The following is a 17,830-nucleotide window of genomic DNA, read 5'->3' as shown; positions in this document are numbered from 1 at the left end:
TCAGGATACAGAGGAAACATTACCTCTGCCACGAAGCCTACCTTATATCTGCCATCTGCAAATCCTTCAGTAACTGTCTGTGGGGCCTCCAGTGAATATTGACTTCTCTTTGCCTACCTTCCCAAGTTCAGGTGATTGATCTCACCAGCAAAATCTAATGTGGCACTTACTGGCAAAGGAGTCTGGGAATTGTAGTTTCCAGGGCTCCTGTGTAGAGGCAAGAGCTTAGAAGGGTAGCAGTGGTCCTGAGTATCAAGAGATAGTAGTCAGGATACATGTGCCATAACCCTTGTCCACAGGGAATTCATGACTTAGAGGAGTCCAGACAATTCAGGGCAGCACCTGGAACATACCTTATAAGCACCTTAGGAACACAGCTCAGTCCAATTACTTGGGTCTCCTTGAACCCCCAGTGCAAGCCCATGAGTCAATGAGAAGACCACAGCGCTAAAAAGAGCTCACTGAGGAGTGGAAGCCAGTTGAAGATGACAAATGCCTAGAAGGGAAGCAGTATAACCTAAAGAGTAAGAGCAGAGCCTTTGAGGCCAGACTGGGAGGGTTCAAATCCCAGCTATTCCACTCTCCAGTTGAATGAAAGACACTTAATTTCTGCCGTAATTTCTCTGTTAAATGGAGGTAGTAACAGTATCTTCCTTGTCCAGCTGTTGTATATTAAATGAGTGAATCCATGCAAAGTGATGGCAAACAGTAAATCATCAGTGAACTTAGCTGTCTTCATCATCATTGGTGTTGCCATCATCATCATTCCTGTGATGTCGTAGGGCAGAGACCTTACCAGATCTTATACTGAAATAAGGTTGCTCTAATGGAGAAGATGAGTGACAGGTCCAGTCTCCAGCTAGATTGACTCGCTCCCTCTTTGAGCTTCCACCCTCTAGCCCTGAGCCTTTGGTTCCTCCGTACAATGAAGAGAGGCGGGGTGAATATGCCCTGGGATTCCTCCTGCTATGTCGACCTTGGACTCTGCAGCCACCATCAGCCTGAGATTCTGTGGGATGTCAGAGGATCCTGCTCAGGCTTTCATCCTGCAAAAGTTCCCCTCAGCTTTGGCCCTTTGTCGGCATAAAATGTTTGGGTCCAGACAGCAAAATCATATTCCACTCACCTTGTATTTTGTGGGTGTCCTCAGTAATGCTAAATTTCTGAGGGAGGGGGCACCTGGGTGGCTCAGTGGTTGAGCATCTCCCTTTGGCTCAGGTCATGATCCCTGGGTCCTGGGATCAAGTACCGTATCAGACTCCCCTCAGGGAGCCTGCTTCTCCTTCTCCCTCTGCCTATGTCTCTGCCTGTGTGTGTGTGTGTGTGTGTGTGTCTCATGAATAAATAAATTAAAACTTTTTTTAAAAATCTGAGGGAGTTTTGTGACGGTGTTTACAATTATTTTAAGGAGGTGTTGAGTCCAGGTGCCTGTAAAATATAATTAAGAATTCAGAGGATAGAGTCACCCATGGGGATTTAATCATTTATTTCAGTCATTTTCATGCAGTCTTCTCCCTCCCATACCTGGAACCATAAGCTCAGTAAGTCATAGCCATGATTTTAAAATGGTTGGTGCACTCAGATGATGGTGTGATATTCCAAAATTAGGAACATTTTAAGTACATGGTATATGATTGCCATAACAACAGCCAGAATAGAACAACTTAAATAGGTTAACTAAAACGTTTTAAATGTATGGGAGATGCAGCTATGTTAGAAAAAGCTGGAAAGCCCCAGGAGTTGCCCAGATGCTTCAGATGCACCCCCAACAGCGCTGTCAGTGGAGCTCCCTCCCACCACAGTGTGCTTGCTGCTATACATCCCTGACAGCTGGCGGGAGTACCTGCTCTGTTGTGAACGTGAACAAAGAAGGACCCAAAGGTTCACCATCTTTGACCGTCACATTTCAAGACTAGGTTGGAAACTGGCTATTCAAAGAATTACCTCCAGGACGGTTTGTTCTCTGAGTAAACACCACCACCAGGCAGGTCCATGTTGGGTTTGGCAGGTGTTTGCTTATCCACTGGGGTATAATAAGGTCCCTTGAAGCATTCTTAGGGTCATGTATTATCACTTTTGTCATCGGCAAATTATAAAAACTCTGAGTCAAACTGGTGTAAGCATGCTACATCTCATAGAAGGAATCCAGAGGTACAGGGGGTCCCAGGGCTTTGCCTGCTTCTCATTCTTGAATTGCCTTCCTCCTTACATGAGCTGTTTTCTTGGACTGGAGCAGGCCGTTGGCGGCAGTTCCAGACATCACAGCAAGATAGACCCAACAAGGTGCTCCAGGTCCTACCTAGGTCTTGGAGAGGAAGCCTTCTCAAGAAGTTCCCAGCAGATTTCCCCTAAAGTCTCCTTGACCAACTTAGGATCAGTGCCTTGGCTGGAATTCTGTTTACCAGGATTGGCTCAGATTCATTAGAAATAACCTCTGGGGCTGCGGTGGGCTCAACTTCCCTGAGGCAAACCATGAGGAGAAGCGCATACCCAAACAAAATTGGGATTCAGATAAGAAGCAAAAAGTGGGAGATGGGATTTCTGTGGCCACAGAGATGTCCGCTACATACTATATTTCATCTTTTGTTTGTTTGTGAAATTACTGGAAGTTTAGTTTTCCCACAAAACTATATACAAAGGGTAAGTTAGAAGCAAACTGAATTTTTGGATAATTCTCTACATCAAAGAAATCACTATGTTCCCTTTGGGTCTGCTCACACCCATCTTAGACTCAAAAAGATCTGGAAGTAACTCTGAAGACATTTAACCCAATCACCTTGTATTTATACCCAGGCACATGGGATCACGATCCAAAAAAGTTTCAACTCTAGTTTAAGAAAACCAGCTGTGTAGACCCTGTCTTCAAATGTACATCCCTGGCCAATAGTAAGATTTACTGGACTAAGTGTTATGAACAAACATGATGTCAACCTCAGCGCAGTACTTTGTAGAATGATTCTATTTCCTATATTTGGACTCTGGCGAATGTTGTCATCCTAGGTGGGTTTGAGGCTCTTAACTGTGGGGATTTGGTTGAGAGAAGAACACTGCTTCCACGGACTCAAATCTCTAGCCAGAGGCGTTTGAAGAAGGCTCAAACCCTTAGAGAGTTTTGGTGTCTCAGGGGTGAAAGGAGAAAGAAGCTATAATGTGTCCTCCCTTGGCCACGGCTCCACGTCCTGTCCTTTGCAGAGCGAAATTACACAACCAGATTTCACCCCACAGGGCCCCCATTTGCTCTGCTTTTGTTTCTGAATTTTGGACCAAGAAAAGTCAATATAAAGATAAGCATCATATTCCACTCACAGCCGAAACCCATATCCCAGGGGCAGAAAGAGGAAGCTGCCTTGTTTTTCTCTTCACATCCTTTTAGTCCTTAAGCCAGCAGGAAACTGTATCCCACTCTGCTGCTTGGTCTGATTTTCCTTCCTTCCACCAAGTTAAACAGCAACAACTTTCTTCCCTCGTGCTTGTTAGAAAACCAAGACCCCGGCCCTTTGCTTAGTATTCCTCAACCCCCAGCCACACCTGCTGGGTGGCCTTCCTCCTCTCTGCTCTGTGCACCCTCCTTATCGCCCCCACATTCAGCCCCACCCTGGCCTTGCCATTCATCATGGAGTGTTTTTTTTAAGACCTCTTTATTGGGCACCTGGGTGGCTCAGTGGTTGAGCGTCTGCCTTCAGTTCAGGGTGTGATTCCAGGATTGAGTCCCACATCAGGCCCCCCACAGTGAGCCTGCTTCTCCCTCAGCCTGTGTCTCTGCCTCTCAGTGTCTCTCGTGAATAAATAAATAAAATCTTAAAAAAAATTAAAGAGAATAGAGAGGGAATGATCACTCCTCCCCACCTTTCTCCAGCCATCAAATTCTCCTCTCTGAAGGCAGCCAGTGCTAACCCTTTCCTGTCTACCAGTCCACACGTGCTTTATGCATCTATTAGAAAGGCCTGCGTGTCCCCTCTCCTTCCTGACACACAGCTGACACAAGTGGCAGCTTTCTCTACGGACATCTTTCCCACTCCCTCCTTGGCTGCTTCATCTCTGCCAGGCAGTAGGTGGAAATGATATTTTGCTGTGGTTGTAATTTGTTTTTTCCTTACTGCAAGCAGGATTTAGTGCAATTTGCTGTACAAAACCATGTGAGTTTCTTTTCTTGTGGGCTCTTGTTTTGCCCTTTAGGTTTTTTTTGTTTTTGTTTTTGTTTTTTTTTAATTTTTATTTATTTATGATAGTAACACACACACAGAGAGAGAGAGAGAGAGAGGCAGAGACACAGGCAGAGGGAAAAGCAGGCTCCATGCACCGGGAGCCCGATGTGGGATTCAATCCCGGGTCTCCAGGATCGCGCCCTGGGCCAAAGGCAGGCACCAAACCGCTGCGCCACCCAGGGATCCCTTGTTTTTGTTTTTAGTTGATCTTATACCTATTGATTTGTAGCTCTTTGCCAGGGAAAGGAGCCCTCTGTGATCCATGTCCCCACTGTTTTCCCTGTTTATGGGTTACCTCTTGGTTCTGTTCATGGTGGTTTCCACACAGACCGTGATTTTATATGATCACACTCGTGTCCCCAATTGTGAAAAGAAGGAACAAAGACAAAGAGCTCTTGACTCTGAGGGTTGCCTCTTAGTGAGTCTGTTCTGAGCCTTGATTCTTTTTCTGTCATCTGTTGTTATCCTCTGACCTCCCCACTCAGCCAAAAGAAGGGTACAAGGGCTGGGGCTTTGACTGGGATGGTCCAGACCAGCAAGGGACCATCCAAAATGTTCAGTCTTAGGGCACATTAGGGCACATTAAAATGGACACATTTTAATGGACACATGGCATCACTCTGGACCCTGCAGATGGTAGGAAGGGTTCTGAGCAGTTCACCAGCAGCTGAGTTGTTCTCTCATGAGTGTTCAAACATCTAATGGATGCACCAGCTTGTCTGGACTAGTAGCTGAGAGGTTTGCTCTGAATGCCATTACTGATTTTTCCCCACCCTTTATCATCTCTCCACCCTTTGGCCATTCTCTTAAAGTCAGATTCTCATCTTTCTTTGAAAAGAATATTTCTCAAAAGAAATGTTTTCTCCCTCTGCTAGACACTCCTGGAGCAAGAGAGGATGAACAAGAGGCTTTGATCTTGTAGGCATTCTTTTTAAGTTTGATCTTTTGATCTAATGTTTTGTCTCTATGTACTTAATGGTTTGCTTCAAAATCACCTAAATATCAGGTCAAATAAGACAAATACTTTCAAAAGCAAAACCCATACCAATGCTTTATTGTAACCCTTAACAAAGTGCTGTTAAACTGTCCTTTGCAATTAGCAAATTGTTTCTAACTGGGCAGGAGGTAAAGAGAAGAACTTCCCAGGTCTCTTCTGTAACAGGATTACCAACCTCATGATCCCCAAAGCCCACATAGCAAATCACATATATGTAGCTCTGCTTGTTCTCATCACTATCATATGATTCTTTATAGGAAGTAATAAATGAGTGACATCTTCTAGGGCATCCCCTAAGCACTGCAGGCTGTACACAATCACCCACATCTTTTCTATGAGGGCTTTGGGAATACCTGGCTCACTCTACTGTGGTCCCACTGGACTGTCGGCCTCTGAGCCAGTGTGGTGAATAGTGCAGGACACACACATCTCAGGTGTTCTCACACACAACTATCAGTGGACCAGCTACTGCATCTGGGTTGCCAGATTTGGGTAGCTAAGATGGCGGCATCTTTTCCCTTCACCCTTTACCTTTCCTGCCACCACATAGATAGAAGTCCTAGACACATGAGGTCGTGAGATATAGGACACAAAGAGACCCAACAGATTGTAGCACATCTTTTTGGGATGTAATAGACCGCACTGCCTATTGAGGTTTCAGAAACCTAAATGAACTACAGTGAATGGAGCCCGGCAGAATTTGTATTCTGGATTGATTTGGTTATAGTTGTGTATTCTGGGCCAAGGCCTATAATTAATTTGGCTATTTCTGTGCCCAAAATTTCTTACAAATAAGAATTTGAGATTCTGTGGTTACCACCCATCTTTAAACCCATGAGTCAGCACAAGGTCTTTTATTTTTCTTAATGCAATTTATGTCTTCTGAGGAAAAATATCACCACTGTGACTGAATATCAATGCATCATTGGCTGTCTGTGTGGCTGTCTGATCTTAAAATATACTACAAACTAATGCATGTGCCCAAAAAAGGAAAAGCTAGAAACATTTCAGGTACCCACCAATAGAGAAATGGTTAGAAAAATTTTGAACATGAAAGCATTACAAATTAATACATGAGGACTTCTGCTTCAGGGCAGGATGGAGTGAGAGGGCACAGATTTAACCTCCAGCCTGAAACAAAAACAACCACCAAACTGAAATAAACAAACAAACAATGGTTTTTAAGACAGGCCATAAAAGATAAAGATAGTGGTCCCTGAGAGATGATGACTATTACTGCTTCAGCTCAAGAGTTTGCAGGCCACAGTATATGGTGGGGAAACTGAGCTAGAGGCAAGATCTCTTGATCTCCTGGACACAGAGCTGAAAGTCCAGGGAGACCAGAGCAGCTAGAGATCACAGGACACCGCACTAGAGAGGAGAGGTCTGCATACAGAGGAACCTCAGAGACTTAAAGCTGGTCCCTCTTGAATAGTCCACAGAGTAATAATCAGTGCCTATGTGTGAGGCCAGTGAAAGATCTATCCAAAGGGTTTAACAGGAACAGAGCCCAGTGCTCATAGAGAGCCAGGAATAGCTTTCCCACCAGCCTACCTGGAAAACCTCAAGATTCATGAGGCATAGGATAGAATATACAGTAAAGAATAGAATCCCCAGTAGCAGGGGATAATTAGCCCCAAATTGAGAAGTGCTCCTGACTTCCTAACAAATCAAAAAAAGCAAGACTCAAAAGCATCAAAATATTTCCAGTAATTCAGCTGCATCCATAAACAAAAACAAAGAATATTTATGAAAATACAAAAATATCAAGCAACAGGGTAAATTGCATAATATCTGGCATCAAAGATTACAAGGTATACAATGAAGCAGAAAAATACAACCCATCAAAAATCCAGAACTGACACAGATGTTAGAATTAGCAGACAAGGATGTTAAAAGTTATTATAACTGTATTCTGCAACTTAAAAACTTAAGCAGAGACATAAATAAGTGCTTCTTTTTAAGAAGATCTAAAATAGAACTCTTAGAGATGAAACATACATGGATAGAAATCGACAGATTAGATGTTCTAGAAAAAAAGCTACTAAGTTTGAACACATAGTTATGGACACTATCCAAAATGGGACACAGAAAAAATAATAAAAAGATAAAGAGCATCAGTGAGCTTTTGGGTAAATTCAAGTAGCCTAACATATGTGTCATTGGAGTCCCTGAAAAAAGAGGTAGGGGAAGGGCAGGAAAACTTATTCAAAGAAATAGTAGTTGGAATTTTTCTAGATTTGATGAAAGCTATAATCCCACAGATCCAATATGTTCAGTGAACCCCAAACACAAGAAACATGAAGAAAAGTAAAGGTACATTACAATCAAATTGTTCAAACCCAGTGATAAAGAAAAAATCAGGTAGAGGAAAAAGAAACACCCAGAGGAACAGAGATGAAGATAACAGCCCATTTCTCTTTGGAAACAGTGCAAGAGAGAAGACAATGGGGGTACACCTTTGAAATAGTGAATGGAAAAACTGCCAACTTAGAATTCTATATCCAGCAAAAAATATCTTTCAAAACTGAAGGCAAAAAGAAAAAGAAAAAAAAAGACACTTTCAGAAATAGAAAAGCCAAAAGAATTCATTACCAGCAGACAGACCTGCACTACAAGAAGCCCTTCAGTTGGAGGGAAGAGAGTACCAGATTGAAGTACCTACACAAAGGAATGAAGGTCATTAGAAGTGGTAATGACATTCTCACCAGCAGAATATGTGGGTTCATAGTAACTCCACTTGTAATAGCCCAAAGCTGGAAACAATCCAAAGTCAATCAGTAAGTGATCAGATAAACAACCTTGTATATCCATCCATACAATGGAATGAATACCACTCAGCTATAAAAGGAATGAATTATTGATACATTCTACAACGTGGATGAGTCTCAATGTAGTTATATTGAGTGAAGGTAGCTAGGCAATATATACTGATTCCATCTACATAAAATTTTCAAAATAGTATATAAGACAGAAGGCAGATCAGTGGTTGCCTGGACATGGAAATGGGAGCAGAGAGAAGGGAGAGATTACAAATAGAGGAGACTTTGAGGATGGTGGATATATTCACGATCTGGAGTATGGCGTTGGTTTCATGTATGTATACATACAATTTAGCAGATTGTATAATTTCTTTGTAGTTTTTCATGTCAATTAAGCCTCAATAAGGCTATTAAAATTATTAATACATGAAGAAAAAATGAATGTGAGAAGGAAATAGAAAAAGAACATAGAAAAATGTAAAAAGCACAATTTTAGAAGCCCTGCATCATCTAGGTAAAAACTACATGTGATATAGATGGTTAAAAAGAAATAATTTAGAAAGATATCATGTTTATAGAAGAAGTTGTTGTAATAGTTTTTGCCACTTGTTTTAATACAAAAAAAAATGAAGAGACAACAATGCACTTTATTCTCAGATTTCATCATTTTATGGATTTGAATTTCGGTGTTGCTTTTTAATAGCTTCCTTCAAAATGTAACCTTTCTGTGCCACAGTCTCTTCATATATGAAATGGGAACATTAACAGGGTGTAACGCTCAGGAGCTCAAATGAGCTAATTCATCTCTGAGTGCCTAGAACAGTACCTGGCCTGCAGTTAAGCATTTAGTAAACATTATTAGTAGGACTAGTTCAAGGTCTCATGGCCACCTTGGGTCCAAGCATGAAAGGCTGAGGTTGAACTTTGGACGAGTGTTGATTCCTCCCATCTCCATACACTCAGGGAAAACAACAAAATCTGAAAAAGAGATCTAGAGGAAGGGAAAGGCTTTAAGATCTTTGTTTGTACTTCCTAACTCTGAGACTGAGACCCTATGACAGTACAGAGTGATTCTTTGAGTTTCCTGGGCAGGGGAGTAAGCAGTAAGGACATGGGGTCAGTCAGGGGCTTGCTTCAAGGTCATGGACCCTCAGCTGGGTGGAGTGAGTACCTTACCTGGATGTCTAGTCTTGACTCCCAGACCCTCTCTTGGTTGGGCATTTGTAGCCACCCAATCTGAATGTGTCCATCCTCCTCTCTTTTCTCTGAACTCTGGGCCCCCTATATGAGCAGGTAGTTTTTACTGTATATTACAAATCATCTTTTCTCTGAGTGATCTATCTCTTGGTCTCCAACCTAAGATAACAATCTTGTCTGTCATTATCCTGGGCTGCTTATGTGATGCATGTACATGTGCTTTTTTCTAATATATACATTAGAATATACATATATATTCCAACTAATACAGTTCATACTAATAAATAGTACTTTCATTGTACCTTCACACTGAAGGTTGAGTCACACAAAGTATTGAGGGTGGAAAAAACATGAGCCACCAAAGAGTCAAGGACTTTCCCCAGAACCCTTTCAACTATAGTAATGTTCAAGTACTTTATTGTACACTTCTCTTTTATTAAGTAATTTAATTTTATAGGAAGCTGTAAAACCAAATGTTTTTATCATTTGAGTAACTTAAAGACTCATGGAGATTGTACTGTTTAAAGGAATCCTATGAAGGTCCATTAAGTGATAATCTGCATAAGAATTTGTTTTTCATAAAGTTGCATTTCTTTAAAATAGTCCCAGAATTCCTATAATCTTAACTCTTGTTTCAGTGTCATGAACTAGAGCATCTCATCAAAGTAGCAACTGAATCATGGTGGCATTTTGTTGTGGGGTGAAATGGATGGTAGCCTCATAATATCCCCAATTAAGGGAGCTTTTGGAATACACTACCTGTCTCCTGAAACCACCTCATTCATATGCTGGAAGACTGTGCATTTGCACAGAACCATCAATTCCTAGAACTCACTTACCTATCCTAGGCCCAATGTTTGTTTCTAGGATTTTCTATAAAAGGACATGTCAGCTGATATGTAATATTTCCAGTCTGTGGCCTTTATTCTTTCCATGGATGTACATTGAAATTATTAGTGAAGCTAATGGAGGAAGATGAAATTATCCATTGCCAAGGGATATCTTGGAATGATGATTGAGTAATTGTACTCTAAATACAAAATAAGGGTGTCATGCTTATCACACTTTAATTTTCCCAGAATCCTGATCTGTTCTAAAACTCTTGTGGAACTAATTTTAGAACAGTGTAATAAAGCTTGCTTTAAATTTTCACTCAATTGGATCATGTGGAAAAAAGGAACTAGTCAGTGACAGATGAGTGCCAGTTTGGTCTGGATATAAAATATCTCCCCTAGGTTGATTGAGTCTGTGTAACTGGTAAGCACTTTGGTCCACAGAGCAGAGGAGGGGCTGGCCTGAGAGCTGCATTGCAAATGCTGCTCCTCTGCTGGCTCTGCAGCATCCGTGTGTGAAGGCTTTATTTTCTGGAGCCACATGCAGGGATAGTTGAGTGTGGGGACCTTTAAGGATGCTCCACCAGGACTTCTTGGCCTTGGGAAGCTCAGAAGGCCCTTACAGCACAGGTTTGTCCTAAGGTGGGATACATCGCATGATCGTCACAGACCCACAGACCCCAGAAGGAAGGGTATTGTGCATCAAAGGCTAGTCATGACTTAACTTCACACAGAAAAATAGGGCAGACGGAGCCAGCCTCCTGAATTTCCCCAGATGTCCTAATATACCATGAGAAGACTACAACATAACTTGCCTGAGCAAGGATCTGGTGGCTAACCCAGGGATTGTCAACCTCAGCACTATTAACATTGGAGTCCGATAATTCTCTATTTTGGAGCTGTCCTGGGCATCTTGGATGTATAGCAGCATCCCTGGCCTCTACCTACCAGATGCCAGTAGCATGTCCCCTTACCCCTAGTGGTGACAATCAAAAATGTCTCCAGACATGGCCAAATGTCCTCTGGGGGACAAACCCCCCCTACCTGAGAAACACAACTGTGGAACAATGGACTGTGTTATGAAGCCAGCAGACCACCTGTAATCACAGCTGGATGACTATTTCACAGGCCATCTGGATCTTGTAGACATCACGCCTCACACTCCTGACTTGGCCCCTTTTTCTCTCAGTGCCACTTGATTTGTCTTGGCTCCCAGACCCTCGCTTGGTTGGGCATTTGTAGCCACCCCAGTCTCATCCTTGAGACCAAGGGTCCTGAATCAAGAAGACTTTAGCCACTTTGCCTCTTGAGATGGCAGTTTCCTCGTTTGGGAAATGAAAATAGCAGCAGGACCCCCTCCCTCTGAGGTTGGTTGGGGTAATGCAGGGGAAGGCCTCCTCACTATGGCTCTTGCCACATTAAGGACCTAAAAGTCCTGCAGAGGTCACCATGTTAAAGTATGTAGGATTTCTACCTTTTTGCTGTCCATTGTGTTCATCATTTCAAGGCAAATGAGTCTATCTAAGGAAAGTGTTTTAGAGCCTTAAAACATCCCCTCCCAGCACATTTATATACATACACACACAAACACACACACACAAACACACACACACACACACAGGACCACATTCTCTACTTAAAAGATGCGAGGCATCCCCACCCTCCCGTTAGCATTGCCTTTGCTTTAAGTCAGTTCTGAGCAGAGTGGTTTTGAGGGACTAGGGGTAAGATGAAGCTTTTGGGGGAAGGGTATTGCAGCACTGCAGTTAGAAGGAGGAGTAGAAGAGTGCCCTGTCCCCTCTAGGGACAGAAATCCTTTTCTCAATCTCTCTCCCTGCCTTGTTCAGCGAATACCTCCTAGGGATACTTCTGCATTTGACCTGGGGCTCATGAAGCACATGTAAGTTGTGTATGTCCCACCTCATCTGAAAGCATGGAAAGCTTTTCATCTTGGATGATACTCTTAGACTTCCAAGAGTCTTGACCTTGTCCTGTGAGCCATTAAGGACAATGTGGGAAAACAATGATCTAGCCTGTTGATGGCCAAACCACCTATTCCTGAGCATTCCCCCATGGTACCTGGCCTAGCTTGAGTTGGAGTCCCTGTCAGTTTCAGAGCTCTGGGCCCTCAACTCTGCAAGGCCCTCTTAGTGTCCCACTCTGGCCTACTAAGATGTGTGAACAGAGTCTGAAGCGAACCCAAGGCTTTTCTAGAGGCTCTGACCCACCAATTAGAGATTCCTTGACCAAAGCTCTGGCATCTCTATTAAAGTGCCCTGGGTGGCCCAAGGGGAGGAGTGATTGCCATATGGTAGCCACAACTCCCTTGATTCTAGGACCCTGAACCCTGTCCAGTCACCAGCAACAGCCATGCTTCCCCGTCCCCAGCCCTATGAGTTCCCCACAATGATGAGGGATAGAGGCCTGTAGAGGTTAGTCAACTCAGCCTGCCAGAGCCTTTTACAGAGGAAGACCTAGGCTCCTTGATGTTGTCCTAGTCTCTGAGACTTTGCTTCAATTAATTTTATCCCAAAGCCAGTTTGATCATTGTCTGGGAAGTTGTTTTCTGTGGATACCAATTTTGCTCAGCACTGTGTGGGTCACCAGGTTCACCCCCAAAGTAGAAAAGGCTTCTCCTGGGAGTTTCCCAGGCCCACCCACCTTCACCACACACACAGCTCCTTGTCACCAGCTAGCTACTACATAATGGATGCTCCAGGGTCAGCTGATAGCTGACCTGCCTCTCTGAGGTGAAATCCAGGGATGTCACAACTCCCCTCTTTCTCTGGAGCCAGGTTTTCTCAAGGCCTCACAAAGAATGTCCTCATGCTGTGGTCTGCCGAAGGGAGGGGAGGACAAGATGCTCACAAGGGCTGCTCATTTTCTCAAAATGGTCATTATTAAAATGTTTCCAAATGGAGTCTCTTGGTATTTTATTAAGTCTCTTAACAAAACTAACTGAGCCACCATGGGAATTTTCAGCTGTCCGGCAGCCAATATCTGGCCTAAATTTTGACTAATTGGTGCCTTATGGCTTTAATCATGTAAACCAAATGTGCTTTAATTTTTCTTTCCATTTCATTTTCTTCCCAGTTTTATCAATTTGAGGAAATTTCAGCAGCCCCCAATTGTTCGAGAATCCCAGAAGTACAAGGTGAAGTTTAGAGGACAGTGCAAGGCAGAAGAAGAAATGAGTCAACCCTTGCCTTAGGCATGCCCACCAGCTCTGCTTGCTGGTGTCTGGCCTTGTCCTGACACATGCTGAGGCAGCTGCTGAGGTGATGGTGAGCCTCATGGAAGCCACCTGCCTCTGAGTCCTGGGAAAACCTGCACCCACACTGCTGCTGGCTGTGGGTTTGCCCACCACGCCAAAAGTCTTCCTTCACTTGCCTTCCTGACTGGAGACCCAGAGCCCAGCCCACAGTGAGGCCAGCCCACACTGAGGATCCTGGGGTGTTAGCTCAGTCTCTAGATCCTGCTGCCTCAACCTCTCATGTCCCTCAGTCCCTGGGGCCCTCTGTCCAAACCTAACAAATCCCAACTTGATGCCTTGTAGTCCTTTGTCATGGCCTCCCTGGAGCCTGTGTGGACAAGTGACTAGGCCCCAGTCCCATGTCATCTCCTCCCTGTACTGGCGAATGCAGTGACTTCACAGCAGCAAAGGTGTTTCTGTTCATGGAGCATGTTACTACAAGCAGAATTCATGGCCTGCCATAACCAACTTTTTCCTCAGTCATGTGTTTCAGGAGGAGATTGAAGACTTCACTAATTTAGCTAATAGTTTCACCATTTATCATAAAGTAGTCACCAAAAGCCAAAACTCTCATCTAATAAGTCTGTTTAAAAGATTATTAGTAATTGTGGATGAGTTTATCTCCCTTCCACTCTGAGAATGAGTATGGGATCATGTCACCCATTTCAAATGTAAGGTCTCTATGTCCAGCTTTTCCTCCTCTTTGAAGAGTCCTGATAGAAACCTTAAGGGTTCTGTTTCCACATCACAAAGTCTAGGATGTAGACTTTGTCCTCCCCAAAAGGGACTGTGTAGACACTTGACCTACAATAAGGGGCTGGCTCATTTGGCACACTCACCCCCCTAGTTCCCTGCTGCCTCACACCTTTACCAGGGAAGGTGCTGTCTCTGCCACTGAGGACAAAGGTCCAGGCAGCGTCTCGTCTTTGCTTAATTGAAGGCTCAGTGGGAGGAAAAACAGGAGGGGTCAAGTCAGCATGGCTGGAGATCCAGGGCTGGCAGGTGAGCTCTTGGATGTGGTCCCTGTGGCTGCCCCCTGGACCATTTGCACAGTCTCTCCCAGCTGTCTTCCTGCTTCTGCTGCCCCCAGTATCCACAGCATCATTCCCACCTCAAGGCCTGTGTGGTGGGAATTGTGTGCTCTTGCCTTTGCAGAATACAGGTCCCTGCACTGTTCTCATGGCTGGCACTCTCAGCATTCTGTTCTCAGGGAGACCGTCCCCCCCAACCACACACACTTCCTCCTTTCCTCCTGCTCTAGTTTCTTCATGGTACCTACTGCTATCTTAAATCACTCTGTTTACTTTCTCATTGCTTCTCACAGCCATTGCTCTGACTTGACACCACTAGATCCCCAGACTCCAAATAGGGTCTGGCACATAGTAGGTGTTCAATACATCTTGAGTATTGAACTCCAAATAGGGTCTGGCACATAGTAGGTGTTCAATCATCTTGAGTACAGAATCATACTAATGCGTGTAGGACCCTTTATAGTTGCCAGAAGAGCTTTTCATGTGTCATCTCGGGTACGCTTGTGGTTTATTTCTGCCCACTTCTAACTAAACTGAGGGCCTTGGGAATGAGGATGTGTAATTCTCTTATAACACCACAGACTTCAAACTTAGGCTATACCCATTTTATATAATTGCAGTCGTGTTCGACGTATATATTTGTTTTGTGTTTTTTACTTTACATTGAAAGCATTTTCCTAATTGTCCTTATGTATAATGGCTGAATCATAGCATCACAGCACTTAGGACACATAGCTGACAGTGTCCTTATTTGGTGGAGTGAGGAATTGAGGAAAGAAGGAAGTTGTGGGGGCTTATTTAGACTTGTTGCCCTGACATTGACATCACTCTACTTTGTCTCCCTATCCACTGGAAGGTTCAGAGAAAGAGCTGGAAACAGGTGCTTTAATTAAGCCACTTCTGGGACACCTGGGTGGCTCAGCAGTTGAGCATCTGCCTTCGGCTCAGGGCATGATCTCGGAGTCCCGGGATCCCTGCATGGAGCCTGCTTCTCCCTCTGCCTATGTTTCTGCTTCTCTGTGTGTGTGTGTGTGTGTGTGTGTGTGTGAGATGAATAAATAAATAAAATCTTAAAATAATTAAGCCACTTCTATCTGCTTCTTTCCCACCTGAAAGCCCCACCCTTACACACACACTCCATACCACAAATGAGGGATCCTTTTTTTTTTTTTTTTTGACCTCCAAATCTAATACAACTAAGAGCTCTGCACAGGTGTTTTAAGAGGGCTTTGACCTTTCTCCCAATGTTCTCTGCTCACTGAAGTCAGCTTGTTTTTGTTTCTGTAGCTTCTGTATCTGTTTTCTGAGATGCTAAGAGGACTTCACGTGCCCGTTTCCTTCGCAGCCTCTCAGCATTTGTGATCCATCATGGGATGCAGAGGGAAAAAGCCAGAAAGACCCAGAAACCTCTCCACAGGCTTAGAGAGGTGGGCCCCACAGCCAATCCAATGCCGGATCCGCTCTAGGTTGAGAGCAACGATTTTCTCCCCGTGACTGTTGGGCAGTGGATTATAGGAGCCCAGCTGCTCCACGAAACGGCCATCCTGGGGGCACTTGTTGTGAGCAGCCACAATGCGGTAGAAAGGCCTGTTGGTACAGCCACTCAGGGCAAGGCGGATGGTTAAGTGGCTGAGCCGGCGGGTTAGTATATAGATACCTCTACTAGTATCCTCTATACTAGATACCTCTATACTAGTATATAGTATATAGATACTCAGTATGACCATATAGTTTCCTAAGGCTGAGCTGGAACTTTCTTGGGTCAAGTTCAAATTCTATCTACTTACATAGTTCCTCACTTCCTGTGACCCAAGTTCTCACACTTTCCAAATCACTTGATGATTGCTACCTTGAGTGTTTTCTCTTGTGAAGAAATGATTCCAGCCTCCTGTGGTTGACATCCTAACACCACTGCCTTGGAAATACATTCTCTCATATTAGCCTTTCTAAGCGCTTGGATGGGGTCCTCTGGGGAAAATAGCATGTACTGATCTTGTATTTCACTAGAGCTTTTTCTGGGCCATCCTCTAGTCTATCCTTATATCCACACAAGGTCCACAATTATAATTCTTTGCCAATTAAAACTGCTTTTCCTCACATATTTTGGACCTGGATGTTGTAGCTAGTGAGTTGGATTAGGCCTAAAAGATTTCCCAAACCAGCTATATTATATTCAGCACTTTAAACTACTAGACTTAATGGCCAGAAACTGATATAATTATGTACAGTTTTAAGCAATAAGGGCATTTTGACTGCCCCATAGAGAGGTGAGAGAATTGGCTGGCCTAAAATGAGGGAGGTAGATAGAGATAATTGTCTTCTAGAAAATAATCGTGTCTTATGGGATGAAAAGGAAAAACATTCAAATCCTCAGCATATTATTTCCATGTCCCCTGGATTTAGCAGGTGCCCACAGGTGCAGGCAGGAGTTTGGGCAGGAGAGGAGAATGAAGGTGTCAGGCTAGACTGGAGAGCATAAGGACCCCGAGAGGAGGAAAGAAAGGTCAAGAGAAAGAAGAAAATCCTCCCACACTGGTGTGTTCTCACTAAAGTCCATACAATTTGATAATTCACATGTTTGCCTACCTCCCATCCTCCTTTGCTGGGTGCTTTTCCAAATCTGGAAATATCCATTGAGAGGAGAGCGTTCACCACATTGACCCTAGCTCTAGAGGCCCTGGTCCTACCTTGCTTGGTCAGATGCTGGCTCTGGCTCTGTATCCAGTGTTCCTACATCCAGACCCTGAATGGGGGAGGCAGAGGGCAGCATAATGATTAGGGCAAGAGGAGCAATGCAGTCAGCCATATCTGATCTCCATCTCAGCTCCACTATTAACCAGCAACCTCACCCCATCTTAACATGGGATCATAGAAGATCTTCCTCATAGGGTCATTGTGAGGAGAACAACAAATAATAGTCCACAATGGCAGCCCAGAAAACTTATAACTCACTTCCCATCATTAGCAAGGACAACCTCCACCCATGGATGCAAAGAGGGATGCACAAAGCGTTCTGGTAGCCAGATGCTGAAGGATATCACCAAATGAGTTGTGGTCCGCATATCAGGAACCGTTCAGCAGACAGTACATATGATGACCCACAGAGTTCTTTAGTCAACACCTGGAAAACCAAGTTCTGTCTAGAAGAGAAATTCTGTGGTCCCTGCTCCCCGTGGAAATGATGGGAGTCGACAACAATGGTGGGGAGCAAAGGGTACCATATGATTTGCAAGGGGCAGGGTGCACAGTGGCACAGAGGATACAGAGCCAGAGCCAGCATCTGACCAAGGAGAGTATTTATCAGCCCACCAGACAACCCCAGCTCTACAGGGGGTGCAGCAGCTGATGTGAGAATGTAATGATCTCTTAGAACAGGGAGGGGTATTAAAGTTGGGGAGACTGGGTCCTATCTCAGTGCCAGTGCTTGCCAGCCTGCAAACTTTGGCAAAGCACAGAAGCCTTGTTAGCCTCCATTTCTTCTGGGAAGTGAGCATTCTAGTATTTATTTTTCAAGGTTGTCAAAGTGTTCATTTCCTTTCTTGACCCAAATTC

General features: G+C 44.0%; 1 protein-coding gene and 1 pseudogene across 2 annotated transcripts in view; one reads left to right on the top strand and one right to left on the bottom strand.

Annotated features, from left to right (window-relative positions):
• ULK4 (unc-51 like kinase 4) overlaps positions 1 to 17,830 on the top strand; it is a 589,543-nt gene that overhangs the window by 557,525 nt on the left and 14,188 nt on the right. The window lies entirely within an intron of this gene.
• On the bottom strand, positions 15,463 to 17,084 carry LOC140594497 (small ribosomal subunit protein bS16m pseudogene; annotated as a pseudogene).

Source organism: Vulpes vulpes, chromosome 11 (assembly GCF_048418805.1).
Source record: "Vulpes vulpes isolate BD-2025 chromosome 11, VulVul3, whole genome shotgun sequence".
NCBI lineage: Eukaryota > Metazoa > Chordata > Mammalia > Carnivora > Canidae > Vulpes > Vulpes vulpes.
This window is presented reverse-complemented; position numbering and strand designations above follow the sequence as displayed.